Below are 9336 nucleotides of genomic sequence, written 5' to 3'. Positions count from 1 at the left end.
AATCAACATTATAACTCATCCATATGGTTAATAGTATATCCCAACAGATAAATCAGAAGAAATGTAGTAAATTGTATATTTGTTTTATTGGTTCACTAATTGAGAAAGGACGTAAGAGAAATAAATGGAAAAACGTAAGCACATGATGTGTTGATATCTAATTCTCCTTATCTTTGCTAAAGTTCATTATTTTAATCTTTCAAGAATACTACAAATTGATTTTGATTTTTTCAAAAAGCACCACTATAGACTCCAAGAATTTCGTTTTTTACTTAACCCTCCATCTCCAACGGGATCAAGTGTTTTTCCTATTAGCACTGCACATTCATATCCTCTCCACCTTCACCTAATTTTCCTTTATCCTTTTGAATTTGCTAATATGTTGGGTTTTGAATACTATTTGGATATCTAATTCTGGTTCCTTCTCCTAGAATTTGGGTGACACACTACTTAAGAATAGTGAACTCTCATGCCCTATATTTGAAGTTGTTCAACACGTTGCTCCAAATCCCTTCGAATTATCAGGGTATTATGATTTTTCAATCTAATTTATTTCTTTTGATAATTATCATTGTTGTCTTTGCAATTTTTACAACTTCTTTTGTATGTATGCATGGACACATAGAACTCCATATATGATGACTTAAATACTTACATGTGTTTGTCTAAATGCCTTTTGGTCATATTTGATTATTGTAGTTCATCTTTTAACCAAGATTTAAGACCGAACCAATTAATTTTAAAATCTCTCTTTTACTGCCTTAGTAGTTGTGAATAATACCGACCAAAATTCCGTAGACAGTTTATTTTGAATAGTAAAACTAAAATATCCATGAAGCTTTCTTTTGAACTGAAAAAGAAAAGGTCCATAAATCATATAAAATAATGTGTTGTTGTAACTCTCTTTGACCCATATCTTTTATGTGTTGTTGTAACATTTCGTTTTGCCTCTTTAATCACTCTTTCTCATCTCTGAGTTCTCCTACACTGCACGACTAATTCAACTCCACAAAATTCATCCAAACATGACTCTTCATTGTTTCAAACTTCATGCTTTACAAATTTTATCTTGGCTTCTACGTCTGCGAGGTGGAAAATAAAAGAATTAATGTTGGTTACAAAAATTTTCTTTGTCTCTACATTTATTCAACTCCATAAAATATCATTGGTGGTACAAATTTTTTTCTTCATTGTCTGGTCTTTATGCTTTTAGATATTATCTTGATTTTCACGTCTAAAATAACCACCAGGCGTTGAATAGAAAAAAAATGGATTAATGTATGATTACAATTCTACTCATAGCTCACTTTGTTGAGGTTATTGTCCCCAAAAACAATATCTCATTTGCGTGTTCATCTTTGCAATTTTAAAAGAAATCCTGACATTCAACAAGACCATACCAATCAATAAGACATATTCCTTAAGTTGTAGACATGTATATAATAAGGCCAACAATACAAGGCATAGTAAAATCAACATGCATATGATATAATTGAATACATAGTCAAAGTAACTCTATCCTCATGTTATAATAGCAACAAGCATGACTCAGAGCACATTTCATCATAACCAAAGCAAGACCATTACTCATGACCCTCTTTAAGTTCACTTGTGCAATAACTAAGCAAAGCCACATAACCTTACTTAATCACGTTACTACATAGTGGTCTCTATTTTATATTATAGTTCACTTTTAATTTGGATTCAATTACTTCTAAAAGTTCTGCTTTGATGTCTTAGAAGTTTCGCAAAACTGAAATATCCCACATTCCTACGGTTTATCCAGGTATGATGCTTTATCAAATTTATTTATATTCCCTCTGTTAACCTTCACTCCAACTCCTTCTATCGTCGTATTATTTCCCCCATGAATGCTAAAAAAATTCAACAAATCACTATTTTTTATAAAATACTACCTTTTAAATTTGTAAAGTTCTTACCTTTACGCTATTACTTTTGAAATCTCCAGTATAACTTTGAGAATATAAGAGGAAACGTATTATTGATTATATGTTCTCATTATTACATTCATAACCCTATACATAGACACTATAATACAACTTTTTACCACGTAGGAGTAGGGGCGGACCCATGTTGGTTCTAGGGTGTTCACCCGAACACCCCTGGCAAAATAATACATGATATATATAAAGTAAATTTTCTATATTTCTGTAGATGCATATATTTTTTAAACCCCCTCAATAACAAATAAAAATAGATGGCTCAATAGTAAGACTCGTGAATATTAAGCCGCATGCCCCAGGTTTGAATCCTTGCAACAACATTAATTTATTTTTCTTTATAGTTTCAGTCTATTTTTGTTTTAAAAAATCAGTTCTGTTTTTCAAGTATTTTATATTTTAACAACGTGCCAAAAGTGTGGTTTTAAACCCAAAAAAATTCAAAGGGCCCATTTTGAAAGACTTATTTACACGTTTACTTTTTTTTGAACTTCTCCTCCACTGCATTGAAGACTATAAACTATTGTTTTTATGAGTAGGATTGTGTATACCTAGCCCTATTCTAGAACTCCCCTTCAAGATTGTGCATAAAAATTATACGTACCTAACTTGTTACAAATATATAATTAATACGAGGACCAGTGAGGGACTTGGTGAAGATATCTGCAAGTCAATTACTTGACTTCACAAATTTGGTAGCAATATCTTGTGGGAGTATATTTTCTCTAATGAAGTAACAATCAATTTCAGTGTCCTTATTCCTCTCATGAGACACTAAATCTGATGCAACATGAAGTCCCTCTTGATTATCACACACAAGTTCCATTTGATCGGTTTCACCAAACTTCAGTTCTCTCAACATCTGTTTGATCCAAGATAGCTCACAAATTCTATAATCATTGCTTAATATTCTTTGTTTGCACTAAATCGAGCAACCACACTATGTTTCTTACCCTTCCGCAACACCAATTTACCTTCCAATAAAATAAAATATCCAATGTATAACGTTATCAAAGGGTGATCATGCATAATCAACGTTTGTATACTCGTTAACATACTCATGGCCTTGATCCTCGAAGAGTAGCCTTTTCCAAGAGCTGACTATATATATCGTAGAATATGAATAACTACATACCAATGACTATCACAAAGATAAGTCATAAACTAACTTACAACACTCACAGAAAAAAAATGATACGTCTAGTAATTGTGAGACACTTCAACTTCCCAACCAGCCTTATATACCTTTTAGGATTACTAAGTGACTCCCCTATCCTGAAAGAGGTGTAAAATTCAAATCCATAAGAATGTCAATGAGTTTTCATCCAATCATTCTTATCTCTTAAAGAATTTCTAAGGCATACTTGCATTGAGAAATAACAATACTTGATCTAGAGCAAGCAACCACAATTCCTAGAAAACACTTCAAGCTGCTGAGGTCTTTAGTATGAAATGTTGAAAGAGATGAGATACCATGTTGATCATTACCGACAAATATATCATCAACTTAAACAACCAAATAAATACTCAAATTTGGTGTTGAATGTCAATAAATTACAAAGTGATTAGCTCCACTACAAATCATGCCAAACTCCTGAATTACTGTGTTGAACTTTCCAAACCAAGCTCCATGCTGATTGTTTCAGGCTATAAAGTAACCTACGTAATCGAGCTACAAGTCTAATAGAATCCCCTAGGAGCAACAAAACCAGGTGATTTCTCCACATAGACCTCTTTCTTAAGATCACCATTATGAAAAGCATTCTTAATGTCCAACTAATTAAGAGGATAATGATGAACAACAACCATATATGGGGAAACATGTACCCATGCTATTTTTTCCACATGATCTAAAGTATAACTATAATCCATCTCAAATGTATAACTATAACCTTCGGTAAAAAAGCGAGTCTTAGGACAATCAACTTGACCGTCTAGATTAATTTTTACCGCATAAACCTAACGGAAACACACATCAAATTTACCTATAGGATGGAATACAATCTTCTAGGTACGACTCGAAGGTAAAGCATACATCTTATCAATCATAGCCTGCCTCCATCTAGAATGAGAAAGTGATTCTCATGTTGTATTTAGAATGGAATTAGAGGACAAAGATGAAACAAATGCATAATGGGGTGAAGATAAAAGATGATAAATCAATAAAGTATAATATGGGTTAGAATTTCAAGCAGATTGTATACCTTTATGAAGTGTAGTCGATTGGCTAGGAGGAGGCAAGTCCACAATAAGATCATAGTCTAGTGCATGAAATGAATTAGATTTGACTAGTGCTAGACGTGGACAATGATGATAGGTCAGTAGTGGGGCACTATAAGTGGAGATAGGGAAATAATTGTAAATTCTTTAAAAGTTGATACAAGTAGGACTTGAGGTATGGGTAAGACCTCAGAGACATATATCAGACTATGTATAGCAAGGTTGAGATTAGAAGAATGTTACATCGATCAATGAAAATAATTTGTTTAGCAATGATACCCTTTTTTTAACTCATAAGTAACCAAGAAAGACACATGTTAGATCATGAGGGGTAATTTATGTTTCCCTATGGCTAAATTATGAACAAAGTATATGCTCCAAAAGACACGAAGGGAGTATAATAGAGATATGATAAAGAAAATAATATGAGATGTGGAACCTGATTTTGAATAGAAGATGAGGGGATTCTATTAATTAAATAAAAAAGATGAAAGGACAACATTGCCCCAAAAAATGCAGCGGAACATAGCATTCAAAAGAGTGTGAGCAGCCTTAATAAGATGCCTATTCTTTCTTTCAGTTGCATCCTTTTTTTAGGAGTGTATGGACAAGATGTTTGGTGAATATTTCCTTGGTGATACATAAACTCCTAAAATTGGGAGGATAAGTATTCTAATGCATAATCATTACTAAAGTATGAATAGAAATAACAAATTGATTTTGTTATTAGCAAAGAAACTTTTGAATAGAAAACTCGAGTTCATCTTGGAGAATCAACAAAGAAACTAACAAATAATGAAATTCTAAGGTTGAACTAACTCTACTGGGACCCCAAAATATCTTAATGAACTTAGGAAAAAATAGATTTTGAACAACCCTCTGTTCCACTTGAAAATGTAGAACGAATATATTTTATAAGTTGACATGACTCACAATTTAATGTGGATAAAATAAACAAACTAGGCACCATCTGCTGCAGTTTGGATAGACCGGAATGACTTAAAAATTTATCAAAATAGGTCTGGAATGACCTAAACATATATGAAATAGGTCTTGAGGATCTGTCACAAAGCATGATGCATATGAGGGAATTTAAAGAGGTAAGATAGTAAAGGTCATGCGTTTTATGTCATGTATCAGTCATTCTCTCATTCTTCAGTCCTATATGAGAAAAAAATCATCAGAAAAGTTATGTTACAATTTATGTTACTAGTCAAACAACTAACAAATGCCAGATTAAAACTAGAATTGGGAACATAAAGAACAGAGTCTAGAGTTACAGAAGATAGGGGTTTGGCTTTTCCAACCCCTTTTGGTTTTGTTTGGATTCTATTGGCTAAAATAATAAAAGTTCAAGAGTACTATACTATAAAACACAAGCAAAACATTTACCCCTAACAAAACATCATCTTGAACAACTGAAGCTACTTTGTGAGTTGTTTGCTTACTTGCTCGATATTGAAGAAACTCATTATATTCTACTAGAGCAATATAAGCATTATAGGAATGTCGATCGGGTTGAGAAATAGAGTCTACTTGTGTAGATGTCTGCTTACTTGTGTGATTCTGAAGGAACTCACTATATTCCTTTAAAGTAGTATATGATCATAAGTGGGTGTTGGACCGTGAATAATATGACATATTTCATGAGTATTCCTTCTATGACAATAACTATACTTGGATCGAGATTTGACAATACGTCCTCATCATCATCGATTTTCGATAAATTGATATGTTCATTTTTCTATGGTTTGAGATGCGAGAGGATATGAGTCAATTGTGGATGATGAAACTACATTATGACTAGGAGGCGCGTCAAGACAAAGTAGGCGCGAGAATAATTCTTAAATTGTAGGAATGGTAGGACTACTTAAAATATAATAACACAATGAAACATGATCAATAGGAAATCCTGTAAGTATAAGAATGAAAAACAACGTCTTTCCGTGCTCTTATCTTACATGTTCCCAGTGACTCGCATTAATGTGTCAAATTCCTCCATGACTGCCTGTACTTGTCTCAAGTAAGTGGACATATCTAATTCTTGTTTCTTTAAGTTGGTCATAAGAGATAACACATCATTAAATCGATTTATGTCATTAGTGTATGAAGTGTGAGCATTTTTTCAAACTGAATTACATGTTTGAAATGGGCCGAAAGAAGGGCATAAACTTGAAATCAATGAAATAAGAGTGTAACACCCCGAATTTGGAAAGGGGTGATATTGAAAATTTCAGGAAGTTGCATGTGCAAGAGCAGATTGAACCACGGAGAGTAAGGTGGTCCATGGATTGGTAACCCCCAAAATCTTTAGAGGCCAGAAAACACGTCCAGGCAAATAGATCATCGCTTAGACCATGGTCTGGGAGTTGGGGCTCTTGGTTCACTTGCCCAAAAACAAGTTTCTGAACACGAACAACTGTTGTGCAGGAGGGCCCATCATCCTGTCCATGGTCAGTTAGTCGTGGCCATGGTGGTCTAGAAATTATTTTTAGGGGTAGTTGGGTCTTTTCCTAATCATTTTATCTTTATACTATGTTGTTTTACCCTTCACTGAGACCCCTATATAAGTTATTTTAACCCCAAAACTTACTCATTCACTTAATTCTCTTTAAATTCACAAAAAAAACTCTCCAATAATTCTCTCTCTAGAAAGCTTGAAGAAGAAAGATTCAACCTTCGGTTTCAAGTCAAGTCTCAATTCCTCCATTGAAGATTAGCAATTGGCTTCAAGGTATGATAATTTTCATCCAAGGGTTCCTTCCATTTATGGAGTTCCCTAATTCTCGTATTTTCAAAGTTAAAATCATCAATTAAGTTTGGGCTTTCTGCCATTATCATGGGCTCTCTTGATTATTGATTTAAATGATTGAATTATGACCTTTTATGCATAAATTAATGAAATACTATGATTTTATGATGATTTCCCCATGAACCCATGTAATCCCCATGTTTTATGTTATGATCATGTAATGTAAAATTTTGATCAATAAATGCTTAATTTTGTAAAACTCTTCCTTCATAATTAAAATCTCACATCACGTGATCATAACATGAAACATTGGGATTACATAGGTTCATGGGGAAACAAGGAAGAGTTTTATGAAATTAAACATGTATCGATAGAATTACATGAATTTATGATGAAATTCATATCTAACCCATGTTTTCTAAATGTTGATGATTGAAAGTAGGTTTTGAACCTTGCCAGGTAAATTATGGAATTATGCATGTTGTTCTGAAACCTATGCAAATGTTTTAAGGATGCTTTGACAGTAAAGTATCAATGATTATATATTGTTGTGTTGTTGAAAGGACTGTTCTCAAATACACATGAAAGAATGATGTGAAAGGTTTTCTCTTATAATAAGGATTCTACGATTGAAAGGTTTCTCACCTAATTGTATCAAAGATTAAAGAGTTATGCTGATAAAATCTAGCTTGGATTAGTTATTTAATAATACCTTTCCATGGATAATGACTTAGCTTGGATTGGAAATATGATGTGTCCTTCCATGGATAATAAGAACAAGTAACTATTATGTGGGATCTATGCTTAGCACCGAGAAGATATAGGATGGAAGCTCTATCGTTAGTAGAGGTCGGGTTCCTAGAAGCAATCTCCTTATCTCTTACCTATGTTCCCCATAGGATGATTGTATAGATAGACATTAACTACTGAATTCACCTAAGCTAGAAGTTCATCGTCCTTACCTTGTCAAGTACGACAACCTTTTTCGGTGTAGGAGACATTGGGGGTTCATGTTATAGCTCGCATGGTCTCTATGTCAGTTAAGGATAATTCTCACATTAATAATGAATTAGGTTTCTTCAAGAAGTATATCATATGTGTTCAAAGACTTTAAAGGTGTTAGCTTGCAGACCATGTTTTATGACTTATGTTTTCTAACCCCTTTATATCATGTTTTAGTTTTGATCAATTGCATGTCATGAAATGTCCTCTTTATCATGATTTAAATGTTTTATGCATAGCTATCATACTTGGTACATTTTTTTGTACTAAACGCATACTCTTGTCAATACTTCCCCAAATGTAGTGTCCGACTTTCAGGTTTCTCAATTTTGTGGCTAATGGTTGATTTTGAGGTTTTCGAGCTTCGGTGAGTCTTCATGCTTCGTGGACGGATTATCAGCATTTTAGTTTCTTTCTTATATTTTAAGTTATGTACATGATGTATGATCTAGGCCCAATTTAATTCTATTGTACTAGTTGGTTGTTGAGGCAAGTGTTTTAGACTTCTGCTTTACTTTTATAAAACTATTGGACTTGAAATATTGTTTTACCTTTATTGTTTAATTTCTTATGTTATTAATGTTAAGTGGCTTGTATGGGTCTTTCGGGGTCTTATACATCATGTTACATCTGGGGGGTACCCCTGGGTCGTGTCAAAGAGACTACACAAATAAGCATATCAAGCTTCTCTCATTATGCTTTGACTTTTGCATCTTCTTCATTAGCCTTTGTCTTTTCATCTACCACACAAGTATTGTTTGTTAAGTGATCTTTTACACCTTGATATTTGGACCACAACTCAACCGAGGGAGCCTAAGCTAAATAGTTTGAGCTTCCAATTAACGGTTATGAAGTAATCATAGGGTTTAAACTTCCGATTCCTATATTTTTGGAGCCAAAAGTATCAATCCTTAAATACATGTGGAGAAATTAGAATATGTAGCCAACAACAATATTAGTTAAAAAAAATTGTATGTGTTTTTAGAATCTGAAAAAATAAATTGTTGAAATCTGAAAAGAAAATAGGATTTTTGCTAAAAAAATTATATCAAATAGCCAAATATTGGTCGAAATTAACAAATAGATATAAAGGTTGCCTCGGAATGAAGAGACGATCCCACTAGAAAAAATAGAAAAAATTAGCAATTAAGTCATAATACCTAACATATTTAGTCAAAATAACAACACTTTAAAATATTTATTTAAAATGGCAGAATGCTGATATATTAGAAAAAAATATATATTCAGATTTTAGTATTTAAAATTAATTTTATTTATTAAAACTTTCATATATTGGACCAAATTCTAAATCAATCAGTTATAAATACCCATTAACATTCCTTCTTCACCTTTAGCATTTCTACCCCACCTTTCCCGTTTCTATCCCTTTTTTCACATTTT

The 9336-nt window shown here is 32.9% G+C and overlaps 1 long non-coding RNA gene across 1 annotated transcript; it reads left to right on the top strand.

Moving 5' to 3' along the window:
• The first annotated feature begins 1111 nt into the window (after positions 1 to 1111).
• Positions 1112 to 8499, top strand: LOC109121124 (uncharacterized). The gene is made up of 2 exons (XR_002028515.3): positions 1112 to 6915; positions 8254 to 8499. It is a non-coding gene; the product is annotated as an uncharacterized lncRNA (long non-coding RNA).
• Positions 8500 to 9336: the final 837 nt, after the last annotated feature.

Source organism: Solanum lycopersicum, chromosome 9 (assembly GCF_036512215.1).
Source record: "Solanum lycopersicum chromosome 9, SLM_r2.1".
In the NCBI taxonomy this organism is placed as follows: Eukaryota; Viridiplantae; Streptophyta; class Magnoliopsida; order Solanales; family Solanaceae; genus Solanum; species Solanum lycopersicum.
The sequence above is the reverse complement of the archived record's forward strand: the minus strand, read 5'-3'. Positions and strand labels throughout refer to the sequence as shown.